Consider the following 17,758-nt stretch of genomic DNA (forward strand, 5'->3'; position numbering starts at 1 on the left):
CTTTGTTTAGTTACTTAAACACCATGAAGCTCTGTTCCTACTTAGTTTCTGTAGAGCTAAAATAGAGATAATACCCATCTGGTAGGATTGTGAGGACTCTAAACCAGGAAAGTCCAAGTGCTACTATGGCACTTAGTGGGAACCCTTTACTGCAAGTTCCTAAAATCATCCAATATCTACTTTTTGCTACTAAAATATTTCTGAATGGTGGAAGTTTGGACACCCTCAGTTACTTGGCTCAGCTTTGCACATACCTTTCCCGACTCTGGTTCGCTTTATTTTTTAAGTCCCCAGTGTTTCATATCTGTTGTCTATCACATGGAAGACTTGAAGTAATTCCTTTGGCAAAAACATCCCTACGAATTGCCAAGAAAGCACTCTGGGAAGCGGCAGTGGAGATACAGACATTGAGAATAGACTTATTGTCACGGCTAGGGGATTGGGGAGGAGAGGGTGGGAGTTACGGAGAAAATAACACAGAAACATACATTAACATATGTAAAATAGATAGCCAATGGAAAGTATGACCCAGGGAACTCAAAATGGGGCTCCATAACAACCTAGAGGGGTGGGATGGGGAGGGGGGTGGGAGGGATGTTCAGGTGGGAGGGGACATGATAAACCTATATCTGATTCATGTTGATGTTTGGTAGAAACCAATGCAATACTGTAAAGCAATTATCCTTCAATTAAAAATAAATAACCCCCCCCCCCAAAAAAAAAAAGGACTCTGGGAGTTTTGAGTGGAATAATTTACATATTAGGAGTATTTTAACCTAAGAAGGGAAGTGAAAGCAAAGAAAAGAGAAGTGAGCAACTCCAATCATTGCCTGCTTGGCTATATTAACTTTTTTTTCTTTCTCTTTTTAAAAAAATCATAATTTCATTTGCTTGTCCTAAAATTTTAATTATCTTTTACTTTGTTATGCGTGATTCGTCAGCTTTTAAAAGGTACGTGAACTTAATGGTTTGGTTTTTTGATTTAAGACAACTTGTGGGCACGTGCTGTTTTTTTTCCTCCAACAAAACTGTAGTAAATCTGTGACTTACAAATTATTTAGACCCTTTCCTTTGGTGATTAAAATACTTTTGATTGTGATAATGCCAGGTGAATGGGTTTTAGAAGCACAAGCAGCAGCCCTGAGCTACAATTTCTTGTGTAGATGGAGATTCAAGGCCCAATGAGGGCCAGTGGCTTGCTGAGAACTCAGATACCCAGGCCTAGCCTCTTCTGGTACCAAGTGCCTTACCCTCCCCTTCCTGCCCTGGCTGCTGTAAAGACTTTCCACTGGGAGGTGATTACATTGATTTATTCGCTAGATGAGATAGGCTCATTGCTGAGTCACATTATAGTCAGTCTTTTACACACAGAGTTACGTTTCATATGCAGGATAGGAGTTTGCTATTTTACCTGGAGATAGGAGCCTCTTAACTGCAGATCCAATCTTTTCATTGCCCTGCTTTCATATAGCCTGTGACAGGTCTTCTAAAATTCATTGCTGATTAGTGTTCTCCTGCTGCTGAAGTCAGCAGGTATGGGAAGGCATAGATCTCATTAAGAAAAGGCCCCTTGTCTGTGCAGGGAGAATCCTTTCTCTGATTCAGCCATCTCTCGGGGGGAGGCACCAAGGGACACAGCTTGAGGATGGGCCCTGTCTTTCTCTCCATCCTAGCCTAGGCTGTTACACTAACCTGTGATATCCCTTCCCACCACACTCCCATCTCTTGGTGTGGCTGACTGCTATTTATCCTAAAAGTTTTAGGTTAGATGTTGCCTTTCCCACGAAATCTTCTCTGACCCCTGAAGCTGGTTGGTTATTTGTGCTTGTAAGGTTCTTTAGCACTGGCTTCTTACCCCTGTAGTGGCATGTATTTGTATTATTATTGGGTCTTTACTTGCCTTTTATCCTCCTCTAAATTGAGGTCCTTGAGGGTTTGCATGTGTTGTATATGTATGTATTTAACTGCCATTTAGTAAATACTGGTTGAACGTATGATTGAAAACATAGGTGAAGAAATCGAGGGTTGAGAGAGTCATGGATGAAATATTGAGCCCAGTGTGAGCATCAGGGACATTTTGACTTGCTAATGTGAAGGGAACTTGCCAATCGCAAGGAACAATAGAGACAAGACCACCCCCTCACCCCACCCCCCCGCCCCTGACACGGCAACACTTAGCATTGTTCTCTGGGTTTCCAGGCTTCTCACAATAATTTTATGTTGGAAAAAAATTTCAGTTAAAAAAAAATTCCCCCAAACCATTTGGCAGCAAGTGAGTAAACAGTGGATCAAGAATTAAACTTTTATATCTAGTTTGTTTCTTTAATACTTGAACCTAATGAATTTTTTATTTAGATGGAAGAACTTGTCTCATTCGGGTATCATTCTTGGAGCTTTCATTTCCTCACTTAGGTTGGGATATGAGTGAAGGAAAATTATCACCTTGCAAAAGAGGGATTTCACAGAGTTCCCTTTACCTTATGGAATCATTCATTTCAGCTCCATTTTTGAATTCTGGTTTAGGTACTAAAAGCCCCAAATGAATTTTTATTTTAGCCCTTGAGGCCAGTTTTAGAGCAAATATAATTTAGTTAAGCCAATTTTACAATTATCGGAAAGGATGTAGTTAATAGACTTACACAGTAAATCCCCATTATAAAAGCATGCTCTTATATCATGAGATTTTGTCTGTGCCACAGATAAAACTATATTTCCCGTTCTTAACACATTTCTCTTTTCCTCAGCGGAGTGAGGCTTATCCTGGTTCCTCAGACCAGTATTGAGAGGAGAGCCCTGCTGTTGTTACTGTTTATCTTGCCCAGCGCAGGAGGCCATCAGCAGACAAAGGCAGAGCAGTGGATAGACAGCCAGTCCCCACAAAGAAGAGGTGTTGGGGGGAAACAAGAGTGAGACTCTTACCTGCCCCTTTTCTGTTCAAGCTCGCTTCTGAAGTCACTGCTCGTGTTTGTTTGTTTTTTTTTTTTTGGAGGGGGCCACATATGTTGCATAGTGGTTTCTGGATGAAAACGACTGAGATACTGTTTTTCTCCATCTATGTTATTGTAACTCCAGCAACTTAACAGCTGTAGTGATAGAGCCAAACTGGAATCAGCCTCCTTTCTATTTGATTTTCTAAACAGTATTGTAAATTCAGCATTTCCCAAATTCCTCTTCCTTGGCAATTTTTGTTCAGTTTCACAATTTTACAGACACATAGACAATCAGATGATTTACTTACCTCACAGCAAAGAAGTTGAATCCAGATAACCAAAGTGATAAATAATTCTAGTTAGAATAGATCTAAACTGGCAATGAAAGTAGAGTTGCCTAAAGATATTAAAGATTCTTTCACTTAGAGGATCTTAGGGTAAGGCTTCTATATGGCAGTTAAAGCACTCCTAGACCCCCTAAAATCCCAGGTCAAGAGTTTGTGGGGTAACATTTCACTCACTGCCTGGAGAGTCATTCAGGGTCCCCAGGGCACAACTGGTTGAGTAGAACTCTGGTTATTGTGATGTACTGGGCTGCCCCCTACAAATTCTGGTCTCACAGTTAAAGGAGATAGTATGTGTAGAGAGAGATGAATTTCTAGGGGAAAATGTCTAGTAATATGGTGAAATAGCAGTTTAGAAGAAAAAGGTAGTGTGGAGAGTCAAGACTGGTAAAGAAATGAGAGGTGTGTTACTGAGTTACTTAAATATCCAACCTTGTGTACTAGTGTGTGTGATGGAGGCTTTTAGTATCTGTATTCTAAAAAGTAACTACGTGTTTATAGGTTGAATGTTATTAGTTTTAAAAGAGTTACTTAGGACTTTAAAGAAAAAAATTATCTCTGTCGTTACTCTTATCTGTATTATTAGGTAAAGAGTCATCAGGCAGAGGTCTAAGTGCTTAACATGGGTCTTAGAATTTAATCGTCATGCCAACAGCAAAGTATGTTGAGGACACAATAGTAGTTTCGATGGTGTAACCCAGGGATATTTACTCAAGATTCTCAGATTGTGTTGTGCTCTTTCTCTATTATGGTGGCGTACTTTCTTTCAGTAAGTTTTGCTGAGGTTGGTCCTACTTAGTAGAGAATAGTCAAAGTAGTCATTCAATCTGTAGCAAAAAAAATCTTCTGAGGAAATAGAACTTCCTGTCCTATCCCTGTTTCTCACCAATGAGTGGATATTCCCCAGGAAAGGTTTTGTAGCTGGATTCTGTCAGCCTGTAAATTTAATTTTGCAAGGGAGATTGCTGCCATTCAATGAGCCAAAAACTTGGAAGCACTCAAGAATGGGTGTATCCAAACGGTCAGTAAACGTGTGTGAGTATGCCCAACCTCATAAGTAATCAGGGAACTAAAAATTAAAACTGTCATAAGGATGTTACTACCCAACCACCAAAGTGGCCACAGTGAATAAGACTAGTAAGAAGTGTTGGCGAGAGTATAGAGCAACCAGGAACTCGTGTGCATGAGCTTAAATTTGGCAGACAGCTGGATATTAAGTACTAAGATGAAGATACATACAGTTGTGACTCAGATTCCACTCCTTGGCAGAAATGCATGTTCCTGTGTACCAGGAGATGATAGATAAGAATGTTCATAGGAGCATTATTTCTAATCGCTCCAAATTAGGAACAACCCACATGTTCAGCAACTGTAGAGTTGATGAATCAGTTGTGTAAACAGTTTTCTGCCTTTCAGAGTCAAATGGATCATACAGGAGATGCATGTAACAGCGTGGACAAATGTAATGTATGTGGTGTGAAGCGAGAAAAGCCAGACACGAATTCATACTGTACGATCCTATTTGTATGATTTTCAGAAAGTAGGCCAAACTGAAATAAAACATTTAGGGATTCACACACAGAGGGAGTAAAGCTCACCAAAAGGTTTGTGGGTTGTGGGAGGCTGTTTTTAGAGGTGGGAGTTGGAGGTGTCTGTGGCTCTCTCTCTCTTTCACAAGTGTGGTGTTATTCACCCCTTGATTGGACGCTCATCTCTATTATTCACATTTTGGGTCTGTCTTGTTGACAAGGACCTAATCCATCTGTCTTCACGTATCTCAGAGCACCTAGCACCGTGCTTAGCATAAAACAGACCTCAATAAATAGGCCTTCTGATTTCACTAGTGTGCAGGTATTTCTTTTTCTGTAAGAAAGAAAACCACCATGTCCCTCCAAAATGAATGTATGATATTTCTAAATAGATATGATCACAAAGACATATCAAGCAAAAAAATGAGACAAGAGAGTTGGTTGAGGAAAGGCCCTGGGGTGGACGTGTTTGCGCAAGATAAGCACTCACAGTGTATCAGAGAAGCGAACTCAGTTTATTTAACGTAGCAGATGCTGTCCCATGCCGGTTGACCTTGAAGGCGGCTTTGACAGGAACACTTTGCCTCTACTGCCACCTACAGGTGACAGCCAGCCATGGCGGTCTTCTCCTTCCCATGATTTGAAGCCTCAGGGAGATTGAAATCTGTTTTCAAAAGCTCTTAGTTGGTACAAAATAATACTCATCTTTGTGTGCTATGTTAATTTATCAGTATTCCTACAGTATGCAGTATTATGTGGGAGACATATCCTCATTCCTCTAAAATGTTTTGGCTTAGAGACCTTTCCTGGGAAGCATCCTGTTGTTGTTAGGCAACTGTTTTCCTCTATAGGACTTTGCGTTCCTGGGCTAGGACTTTGAGAAGATTCCACTTTAAATGTTGTTTGTGCCCGATATGCTAGTAAGAGTCAGGCATAAAGGTGACCTTGGAACAAATTTGATGTGGCTTAAAATTTTTAAATGGTGGTAGAATGTACACAACATAAAATTTACTGTCTTAACCATTTTTAAGGTACAGTCAGTAGTGTTAACGTACATTGACATTGTTGCCCAGCCAACCTCCAGAACTTCTTTCCTCTTCCCAAACTGAAACTCTGTGCTCGTTAAACGGCTCCCTTGCCCGCTCCCCCAGCCCCTGGCTGTCTCTGTGAATTCGCCTCCTCTTGTGCCTTGAATAAGTGAGTATGCTTTGTGTTCGGCTTAATTCACTTCGCATAATTTATCGAGGCCCATTCGGCTTGGAACGCGTGTCACAGTGTTCTTCCTTTTTAAGGATGAGTAACATTCAGCTGTATGGGCATATTGCATGTTATGCATCCACTCATCTGGTAGTGGCTCCTTGGTGTGTGGCCGTGTTTTGGCTCTTGTGACTAATGGGAGCACAGAGGTCTCTTTGAGGCCCTGCTTCAGTTCTTTTGGGTATACATCCGGAAGTGAAATTGCTGGATCATGTGGCAGTGCTGGTTTTAATTTTTGAAGGAACCACCATACTGTTTTCCAGAGCAGCCATTCCATTTTACATTCCCAGCCGCAATGTACAAGGGTTCCAGTTTCTCCGTGTCTTGGCCAACATTTATTTTCTGTGTTGTTTTGATGGTAGCCATCCTGATGGGTTTGAGGTGGTATCTCATTGTGGTTTTGATTCTGTTTCCTGATGATTATTGATATTGAGCATCTTTTCATGTGCTTATTGCTCATTTGTATACCTTCTTTGCAGAAATTCAAGTCCTATGTCCGTTTTTAATCAGTTTTTTGTTGTTATTAACTTCTAGGAGTTCTTTATATTTTCTGAGTATAATCCTTTATCAGATAATATGATTTGCAAATATTTTCTTTTATTCCATAGACTGCCTTCTTAACTCTGCTTGTGTCCTTTGATGTAAGGCAATGTTTTTGGCATAGTTGTAGGTCCACCCAGTTATCATATTTTCATGATAAGGATGAATTGAAAAGCTTTTAAAATTTTATTGTTAGGCTAGGGTAGGGTAGATTTTCCTCCATTTGTCCTTTAGAGACTTTCCCCAGTGACTTAATCTGAAGAGTATTTATCTCCAATCCTCAATGCCTTTCCTTTAGCCAGCAGGGTGTAAAAGCAAGGTGAGCAGAAGCAAGCCGTATCCCAGAGTTGCAAGTGCTTCTCTCTTACATTCTGGAAATTGCCTGTATTATTGCAATAATATGAAAATGAAAGAACAGCAATTACCTTTCTGTAGTGTTCTCATTCCCTGCTTAGCCTGATAAATATGTATCAGTGATTGCTTTGAAAATAAGCATGTTTGCTTATGAAATTTGCAAATTACAAAAGCTTCGGGAGATATGTTAGGAATAGCAGAGCAGAGAAAATCCAGTGGCGGCTCCATGGTAAAGAACCCGCCTACAGTGCAGAAGTCGCAGGTTCGATCCCTGGGTCAGAAAGAACCCCTGCAGGAGGAAATGGCAACCCACCCCAGTCTTCTCGCCTGGGAAATCCCACGGAAGAGGAGCCTGGCAGGCTGTAGTCCTTGGGGTCGCAAAGTCCGTGAGACGGCGTGACGTGCCTGCCGGTGGACCCGGACTTGCTTGTGGATGGTGTAGGTAATCGGACAACACGCACAGCCCTGGAGGTCCCTGTCTGCGTCAGGACTGGAGGGGCAATTGTGGATGCAGGCTGTGCTGATCCTGGAGAGGAGAAGGGCAGAACCGGCTTCAGCTGTCAGAGGGGCTGCTCAAGGAAAGAGGGGTTAAAAGTTGGGGCACATAGGGCAAAGCCGAGGGTGGGTGACGATGAGCCTATAGCGATGCTGCTGGAAGTTACTGGGCTTGGTAAGGGCTAGCTCGAGGCACTGTCTGTCTCCAGGCAAAGTGACTCCCATGGGAGGCGCTGACTTGCCGACACGAAGACTCTCAAGCAGAGGCTGGAAAAGCGTCAGGCAGGGATGTCCAGGAAACCCACACGTTGGGTAGGTGGCAGGAGTGAAATTCCCATGAAAGCCCTTGAAACTCCGAGCGTCTCTGCTCCTGTGCTCTTCTTTGCGGTGGGATCCACTGGTAGGCTTGGAGAACTGGAGCCGTTAATAGGAGTCCAGCAGAGGGACAGGTGTTTCCCACGAGGATCTCTGCAGCCCAGCGGTGTCCAGCAACCTTGTCCTCTTGTCCTCTCAGTAACAAAGTATATGCATCTGCGAGGGGGTGAATGGATAAAGAAAGTGAGGTGTGTACATGCACACACACACACACAGTGACCTTGTCCTTCTGTTGTCTCAATAACGAAGATGTATGTGTCCATCAGTGGGTGAAAGGATAAAGAAAGTGTGGTGTGTACACGCACACACACACACCCCGGAATATTTCCCCAGCTTTATAAAAAGAAGGAAGTGCTGTCATTTGCAGCAGACTTGGAGGGTGTTTCTCACGATGTCCTCTGCATAGAAGTTAAATAAGCAGGGTGACAATATACAGCCTTGACGTACTCCTTTTCCTATTTGGAACCAGTCTGTTGTTCCATGTCCAGTTCTAACTGTTGCTTCCTGACCTGCATACAGATTTCTCAAGAGGCAGGTCAGGTAGTCTGGTATTCCTGTCTCTCTCAGAATTTTCCACAGTTTATTGTGATCCACACAGTCAAAGGCTTTGGCATAGTCAATAAAGCAGAAATAGATGTTTTTCTGGAACTCTCTTGCTTTTTCCATGATCCAGCGGATGTTGGCAATTTGATCTCTGGTTCCTCTGCCTTTTCTAAAACCAGCTTGAACATCTGGAAGTTCATGGTTCACATATTGCTGAAGCCCGGCTTGGAGAATTTTGAGCATTACTTTACTAGCATGTGAGATGAGTGCAACTGTGCGGTAATTTGAGCATTCTTTGGCATTGCCTTTCTTTGGGATTGGAATGAAAACTGACCTTTTCCATCCTGTGGCCACTGCTGAGTTTTCCAAATTTGCTGGCATATTGAGTGCAGCACTTTCACAGCATCATCTTTCAGGATTTGAAACAGCTCAACTGGAATGCCATCACCTCCACTAGCTTTGTTCGTAGTGATGCTTTCTAAGGCCCACTTGACTTCACATTCCAAGATGTCTGGCTCTAGATGAGTGATCACACCATCGTGATTATCCAGGTCGTGAAGATCTTTTTTGTACAGTTCTTCTGTGTATTCTTGCCACCTCTTCTTAATATCTTCTGCTTCTGTTAGGTCCATACCATTTCTGTCCTTTATGGAGCCCATCTTTGCATGAAATTTTCCCTTGGTATCTCTAATTTTCTTGAAGAGATCTCTAGTCTTTCTCATTTTGTTGTTTTCCTCTATTTCTTTGCATTGATCGCTGAAGAAGGCTTTCTTATCTCTTCTTGCTATTCTTTGGTACTGTGCATTCAGATGCTTATATCTTTCCTTTTCTCCTTTTCTTTTCGTTTCTCTTCTTTTCACAGCTATTTGTAAGGCCTCCCTAGACAGCCGTTTTGCTTTTTTGTATTTCTTTTCCATGGGGATAGTCTTGATCCCTGTCTCCTGTACAGTGTCATGAACCTCATTCCATAGTTCATCAGAACACAAGCTGGAATCAAGATTGCCTGGAGAAATATCAATAACCTCAGATATGCAGATGACACCACCCTAGTGGCAGAAAGTGAAGAGGAACTAAAAAGCCTCTTGATGAAAGTGAAAGAGGAGAGTGAAAAAGTTGGCTTAAAGCTCAACATTCAGAAAATGAAGATCATGGCATCTGGTCCCATCACTTCATGGCAAATAGATGGGGAAACAGTGGGAACAGGGTGAGACTTTATGTTTGGTGGCTCCAAAATCACTGCAGATGGTGATTGCAGCCATGACATTAAAAGACGCTTACTCCTTGGAAGAAAAGTTATGAGCAACCTAGATAGCATATTGAAAAGCAGAGACATTACTTTGCCAACTAAGGTCCATCTAGTCAAGGCTATGGTTTTTCCAGTAGTCATGTATGGATGTGAGAGTTGGACTGTGAAGAAAGCTGAGCACCGAAGAATTGATGCTTTTGAACTGTGGTGTTGGAGAAGACTCTTGAGAGTCCCTTGGACTGCAAGGAGATCCAACCAGTCCATTCTGAAGGAAATCAACCCTGGGATTTCTTTGGAAGGACTGATGCTAAAGCTGAAACTCCAGTACTTTGGCCATCTCATGCGAAGAGTTGACTCATTGGAAAAGACTCTGGTGCTGGGAGGGATTGGGGGCAGGAGGAGAAGGGGACGACAGAGGATGAGATGGCTGGATGGCATCACGGACTCGATGGACGTGAGTCTTAGTGAACTCTGGGAGTTGGTGATGGACAGGGAGGCCTGGCATGCTGCGATTCATGGGGTTGCAAAGAGTCAGACACGACTGAGCGACTGAACTAAACTGGAGGGTGTTAGGTCAAGTGAAGTAAGTCAGACAGACAAAGACAGATACTGCATGGTCTCACTTATATGCAAACTCTTAAAAACATAGCTCATAGATATAGAGAACAGACTGCTAAAGGTTGGTGGGGGGTGGCAAAATGGGTGAAGGGGATCAAAAGGTATAAAATAATTCCTGGGGATTCAGTGTGCAGCAGAGTGGCCGTAGTTCATACTCCTGTATCATGTATTTGAAAGTTACTAAAGGAGTAGATCTTCAAAGTTCTCATCAGGCGTCCAGGATTGGTGGCCACACGGAGACTGAGGGAGAGTGTGGAGTGGCTGGCCGGCTTGGAGAGAGCGCGGAGCCCCACCTCCTCTCGCTGTGTCCTGCCCAGTGCATCTCTTCCATCTCACTGGTCTTCATTGGGTAAACGGATAAAGAAAGTGTGTGCACACACTCAGAGTGACCTTGTCCTCCTTTCCTCTCAGTAACAAATACATGCACATCATCAATGTGTGAATGGATAAAGCAAGCATGGCACACACACGCAGACCAACCTTGTCCTCCTGTCCTCTCAATAACAAAGATACATGCGTCCATCAGTGGGTGATGGATAAAGAAAACGTGCTGTGTATACACGTGCAGAGTGACCTTGTCCTCCTGTCTTCTCAGTGACAAAGAGAGTTATGTCCTCTTAAAATATGTCCTCTTATAATAAACTGGTAATCTAGCCAGACAAAAAAAAACAACACAAACAACCTCATCACAAGAAAAAAGTTTTGTAACTTTGTAAACAGTGAAGGATATTAACTAGACTTACTGTGAGCATCATTTTGCAAAATACACGTCCTGAATCATTATATTGTACACCTGAAACTAATCTTTTATGTCGGTTTTACTCAATAAATATAGCAAGGACATAATTCCCTGCAGTTGGTTCTTTTACTAGTGAAATAAGCTATTTGTAAAATGATTTTTTCCGTATAATCTAAATGATTGATTTTGCTCATGAACAAAGAATATTTTTATATTTTTGAAGTATTTCCAGAAAATGCTTTATAAATACTTAAGGAGAACTAGAGTGAAAAATAATCTTAATAATTATTTTTAATCAATTTTAATCAAGTTAAACGTCAGATGACAAGACCTAAATAGTGAGTTGGTCGGGTGACATCTTTGAAACATTTGTAAAATAAAATATTCAGAGTGATTTATATTTTTCACATATTACTAACAGTTCTTATAGAACTTTAGTATGAACTATTTAAGCTTCCTCATGAGGGATATATTCCCCTTTCTGAGCGAGCAGGACATCGGCAGTTTGATTAACTTTGCCTGCAGTCACATTGTGAACCATTAGATGGCAGTGTTAGGCAGAACCTGATGCATCTACTCTAAAAGGTGTGACGTGGGGCTCAAATTGTGAAATCGTTTTGTAATCAAAAAATACGAGAGAGATTTTATGGTTTATACAGACAGCTTGAGTAGTTTGGATAACCTCTGTCTTCAGAGCCTATATACTATAGTCAGAATTTTAAAATGGTGTTATGTATATGTGTTTTATTTATTACTAAATTACGTGGCACATTATTTCAGACACTATTAGTATAACAATTGTGAAAATCCTGTGATAAAAACATAAGAATAATTTTAGGTTCTGATTATGAGTGGGCTCAATATTGCACAATTCCAAGTTTATAACTATTCAAGGTGAAGTAATACCCTTCTTGGCCCCAATACTTATCTTAAGGAAAAAAACATACTGTTATCTGGGATAAACAAAGCGAATTATAAGGAGAGATTTTTGTCAAAAGGATATAGTAATACTATTTTATGTTTTGTATCTCTGAAGTCTTTTATGAGCCACAAACTATATTTTTATCAGAACGCACATGTGTGTAAATACTAATAAGAAGACACTTGGAATTTAGCAGAGGTGATAATATGATGCCATATTATAGTCATTGGCTTCCCAGGTGGCTCAGTGGTAAAGAATCCGCCTGCCAATGCAGGAGACATGATTTCAGTCTCTGGGTCGGAAAGCTCCCCTGGAGGAGGAAATGATAACCCACTCCAGTATTCTTGCCTGAATCCCATGGACAGAGGAACCTGGTGGGCTACAGTCCATAGGGTTGCAAAGAGTCAGACACACCTGAGCACGCATGCAATCGTTACAGTAATCAGCTTTTGTCTTCCCAAAGAATGGATCTTAGCTGATTCTTGGGCACAGAAAGGAGTGATGGATGCTAGCATTTCTATATTAATATCCAAGAGTATAGGTGTCAACAACAGAATATTCTCAAAACTCGTGAACTGAAGAAACAAGAGGTAAGAGTTTGTACTTAAGAAAAACTATATAGTTTCTATATATGTAGAAATTGATGGTGTGGACATACATATGACTTCTCAAGAAAGATAAAAATAAGGAACAGGAAGCTGAACTGTGAAGGGTGCTTTTTACTATACTGTCTGTGTAGTTTTAGTACCTTAGAAAATGTACTGATGTTTTATGTAAGTTATTGTTTGAAAAGTCAGTTGTAGTCATTTTTTAGGATGTGAGGGAGGAATTTGCACAGTAAGGAAAAGAATACCTTGACACTCCCTTGTATAAGGTAACGACCGAGTCGTGTCTGAGGGTGCATTTGTGCATGCATGGGTGAATGAGAATTCTGCCTCATGTCTTACAAGAACGGTCCACTTCCTCTGATTTCCCCATCTCTTCGTTCAACACATATTTATTGAGAACCTGCTTTGTGGTAGATAGTATGTGTTTTGGGCTCTGACGATCCTGCACTGATCAAAACAGCTATAAGTCTTTCTCATTGACTTTATCTTATAATCTGGCATAGAAGGCAGTAAGCAAGATAATAGAATACGTCGTATGTCAGATGATGATATATGCTGTGTAAAAACAAACCAGCCAGCCAGCTGGCGGGAACGGGAATACCAGGGTATAAGCAGGGTTGCAGTTTTCAACAGTATGGTCAGTAAAGGCCTCAGTGGACGGGTGACAGTTGAATTGGGGGTCCAGGGGAGAGCCACGTGGTGATGTGGGGGGGATGGGAGGGCTTGTATCCAGGTGCAGGGAACTGCCAGCACGAGGGTCCTCAGGCGGACACCTGACTTGGGCATCTGTGTAGCCCGAGCAGAGGGAGCTGAGGGGAGGGAATTGTAGGTGGTGAAGTCGGGGAGGTAAGAGAGGTCACCAGGCTTTACAGGTCTTTGTACCAACTTCAGCTTTTACTTAGAGGGTGATGGGAGCCATTCATGAGTTTTTGGAAGATGGAAGCATATTGGTCTATAGTGTTGGGTTTTGTTTTGGTTTTGGTTTTTTTTGGTAAAAAATAGTTCCTGTTCCTGTTAAAGCACGTGTAATAGTTTTGCATGTTTGCACATTGTTCTGTTGCTTCTGGCTCTCATCTTGTCGGATTCTCCCTCAGGGTGGTCTGCTGCTGTATTTTGCAGTTTGTGGCTTTTCGTTGTGGACTCATTTTCCATGGGTTTTGTTCGCTTCTGGAGCCCCCACGTGCCCTAGCTCATGAAAGCGTTTCTGCGGGAGGACTTTGTGTTTCCTCTTGCTGGATCCCCAGGGGGTTTTGTTGTCTTGGAATAGCTTTTATGTTATTTTCTTACGTTGGAGTTCCCAAGCTGTGCAAGCAGGGTAAATCTAGACCACAAATTCAGGTATGATATTGGCCTTGCTTTGTGATTAATTGTTGGGATTGTTCATTGTTTTTTTTCCCAAGGACTTTCGTGTAAGCTAAATGTCATCACTGCTTTAGCAGACTGAACGGAATATTTTTAGTCTTCTCTGTAAAAAGTACAGGTCTTTTAGCATCTGTGCTCAGTCCCAGGTCTTCTTGCCTGAGCAGCTTGGGGCCGTGTTATCTGTCTTAGGCCTGAAAATTCAGCCCCCAACACCAGGGGCGTGTATCTAGTACCCTCCTTGGGGATCACTGAAGCAGCACATACTGTGATTTCTGTTTTTATTCAGATATTTGGGATTATTATACGGAAAGTTTTAAGCACATAAAAAAGTGTAGAAAGCACTATAATGAACTCAGTTTCAACATCACGCAGCTCCAGCGATGGTCAACTCATGGTCGTCTTGTTTTATCTGTATCTTCACTCACACTTATGTGATTCCAGTGGACCTGTGATGGACTCTCTTTGGCGTGTTAATCCAGGAGCAGAAATGTGTGTGTGTGTGTGTGTGTGTGTTCTTCTGTGTGCTCTATTGTATGCCATTGGTCTCTTTATATGTCCGTGTGCCCCATACTCTATTATCTTTAAGTTATTGTGCTTTTTAGTGAAACAAGCAACTTTTTGTTCAGCTATTGCAAAATTAGCCTCACTACGCATGTACTTTTATTCTTCCATATAAATTTTAGAATAAGTTAATCAGTTATCTTAAATTCAGCTGGAATTTGATACAGTATTGCATTTACAGTTTGATTTGGGGGAGAGCTGATACCTTTATCAAGTTTTCCAATCCAAGGGCGTAAAGGATCTCTCTATTTATTCGTAACATCTGTGTTGTTTGATTTAAAAATTTTTCTCCTATAGATCTTTTGTAATCCTAGGTTTTTGTTTTTGTTATGGTGAATGATGTTGTGTTTATTTATTATGTTTCCCAAGTGTAGCTATTTTATTGCTGGAGTAGAGAACTGTCAGTGATCTTTGTAAGTTGATCTTGGATTTGGCAACTATATTGAACTCTCTTATTTATTGATTGTTTATTTTTCTAGGTGGCATGGCAAATATATGCTTTACTTTTTAAGGAACTGCCAAACTGTTTTGTTAAGTATCCGTAACGTTTTGTGCTCTGATTAGCAATGTATGAGAATTCTAGTTAATACCCATCCTCAGGTCATTTAGTGTATTAATTTTTAAAGCAAGTTGTCAGTCATTCTAGTGGATGGAATCTGTTATAATTACTGTCATTTTACTTTGCATTTCCCTGTGTTGAATATTTTTTCATGTGCTTGTATGTTATTAATCCATCTTCTTTCAAATCTTGCCCCCTTCCTTTTTAAATTGGGTTGTTTTCTTATTACTGTGTTATGAGAGGCCTTTGGGTTTTGGATATTAGGTTCTTCATCAAATGTGTATTTTGCAAATATTTTCTCCCAGTCTTGCTTGTTTTTTCATTTTCTGAATAGTGAGCTTTGAGCAGCATAGTTATAAGTTTTGATGATATCTAGACTGTCAGTTGTTTTTTTAAATAACTCATGTTTATTGTGTCCTCTCTAAGAAATCTTTCTCTTATCCATGAGCATAGAGATGTTTTTCTTCCTTTTGTAGAAATTTTATGGTTTAAGGTTTCCCATTTAGGAAATCTCTTTCAGTTTATTGTTTGCCTAGAGTTTTTTTTTTTTTAATCATAAATAGACTGAATTTTGTCATAGTTTTTTGTATCTATTGATGTGGTCTATGGTTTTTCTTATTTAGACTGCTTTATGGTGAATTACATTTATTTTTGAATGTTGAATCAACCATACATTCCTTATCATGAACTCCATATGCTGTACTATCCCATTTATATATTTCTAGATTTGATTTGCTAAAGTTTTGTTGTGAATTTTTTTGTGTATATTCATGTATGACATTGGTCTATAATTTTCTCTTCTTATAATATCTTTGGTTTTGGGTATGAAGGTAATGCTGGTCTGGGACATGTTGTCTTCTGCCCATTTGCTTGAAATGTTTGTGTAGAATTAGTATGTTTTTTCCCTAAATATTTGATACATTTTTCCAGTGAAGCCATCTGGTCCTGGAACTTTCTGTTTTGATAGGATTTTAAAAAATTCCTCTATGAACTCATTTTCTTTTACCTATTAACAACTCGAAAGATGGCAGAAAGTGAAGAACTAAAGAACCTCTTGATGAAAGTGAAAGAGGAAAGTGAAAAAGCTGGCTTAAAACTCAACATTCAGAAAACTACTAAGATCGTGGCATCTGGTCCCATCACTTCATGGCAAATAGATGGGAAAACAGTGGGAACAGTGAAAGACTTTATATTTGGGGGCTCCAAAATCAGTGCAGATGATGATTGCGGCCATGAGATTAAAAGACGCTTGCTTCTTGGAAGGAAAGTTAGGACCAACCTAGACAGCGTATTAAAAAGCAGAGACATTACTTTGTCAACAAAGGTCCATTTAGTCAGTGCTATGGCTTTTTCCGATACGCAGATGACACCACCCTTATGGCAGAAAGTGAAGAGGAACTAAAAAGCCTCTTGATGAAAGTGAAAGAGGAGAGTGAAAAAGTTGGCTTAAAGCTCAACATTCAGAAAATGAAGGTCATGGCATCCGGTCCCATCACTTCACGGGAAATAGATGGGGAAACAGTGGAAACAGTGTCAGACTATTTTTTTGGGCTCCAAAATCACTGCAGATGGTGATTGCAGCCATGACATTAAAAGACGCTTACTCCTTGGAAGAAAAGTTATGAGCAACCTAGATAGTATATTCAAAAGCAGAGACATTGCTTTGCCAACTAAGGTCCATCTAGTCAAGGCTATGGTTTTTCCTGTGGTCATGTATGGATGTGAGAGTTGGACTGTGAAGAAGGCTGAGTGCCGAAGAATTGATGCTTTTGAACTGTGGTGTTGGAGAAGACTCTTGAGAGTCCCTTGGACTGCAAGGAGATCCAACCAGTCCATTCTAAAGGAGATCAGTCCTGGGATTTCTTTGGAAGGAATGATGCTAAAGCTGAAACTCCAGTACTTTGGCCACCTCATGTGAAGAGTTGAATCATTGGAAAAGACTCTGGTGCTGGGAGGGATTGGGGGCAGGAGGAGAAGGGGACGACCGAGGATGAGATGGCTCGATGGCATCACTGACTCGATGGACATGAGTCTGAGTGACCTCCGGGAGTTGGTGATGGCCAGGGAGGCCTGGCATGCTGCGATTCATGGGTCGCAAAGAGTCGGACACGACTGATCTGATGGCTTTTCCAGTAGTCATGTATGGATGTGAGAGTTGGACTATAAAGAAAGCTGAGCACCGAAGAACTGATGCTTTTGAACTGTGGTATTGCACAAGACTCTTGAGAGTCCCTTGGACTGCAAGGAGATCCAACCAGTCCATCCTAAAGGAAATCAGTCCTGGATATTCATTGGAAGGACTGATGCTGAAGCTGAAACTCCAATATTTGGTTACCTGATGTGAAGAACTGACTCATTGGAAAAGACCCTGATGCTGGGAAAGATTGAAGGCAGGAGGAGAAGGGGACAACAGAGGATGAGATGCTTGGATGGCATCACTGGAGTCTGAGTAAACTCTAGGAGTTGGTGATGGACAGGGAGGCCTAGTGTGCTGCAGTCCATGGGGTTGCAACAAGTCGGACATGACTGAGTGACTGGACTGACCTGAGACAGAATGAAGTCTTTACAAGAAAAAAAAAGTTTTAGTGATTTTTCTCTACTTTCTCTTTTTTGTATCATAGATTTTTACTCCTATCATTGTTACTTCCTTCCTTCTGCTTACCCTGGAGTTAATTTGATACTCATTATCTATTTTCTTAAAATAGAAACCTGGATCATTGAGTGAGACGTTGCTTTTCCAATCTTTAGTATTACATGTGTTCAGTGCTATACGTTT

General features: G+C 41.0%; 1 protein-coding gene across 3 annotated transcripts in view; it reads left to right on the forward strand.

Annotated features, from left to right (window-relative positions):
- Positions 1–17,758, forward strand: part of UBAC2 (UBA domain containing 2) — a 170,482-nt gene that overhangs the window by 42,698 nt on the left and 110,026 nt on the right. The window lies entirely within an intron of this gene.

The sequence above is a fragment of the Capricornis sumatraensis genome, chromosome 12 (genome assembly GCF_032405125.1).
Source record: "Capricornis sumatraensis isolate serow.1 chromosome 12, serow.2, whole genome shotgun sequence".
NCBI lineage: Eukaryota > Metazoa > Chordata > Mammalia > Artiodactyla > Bovidae > Capricornis > Capricornis sumatraensis.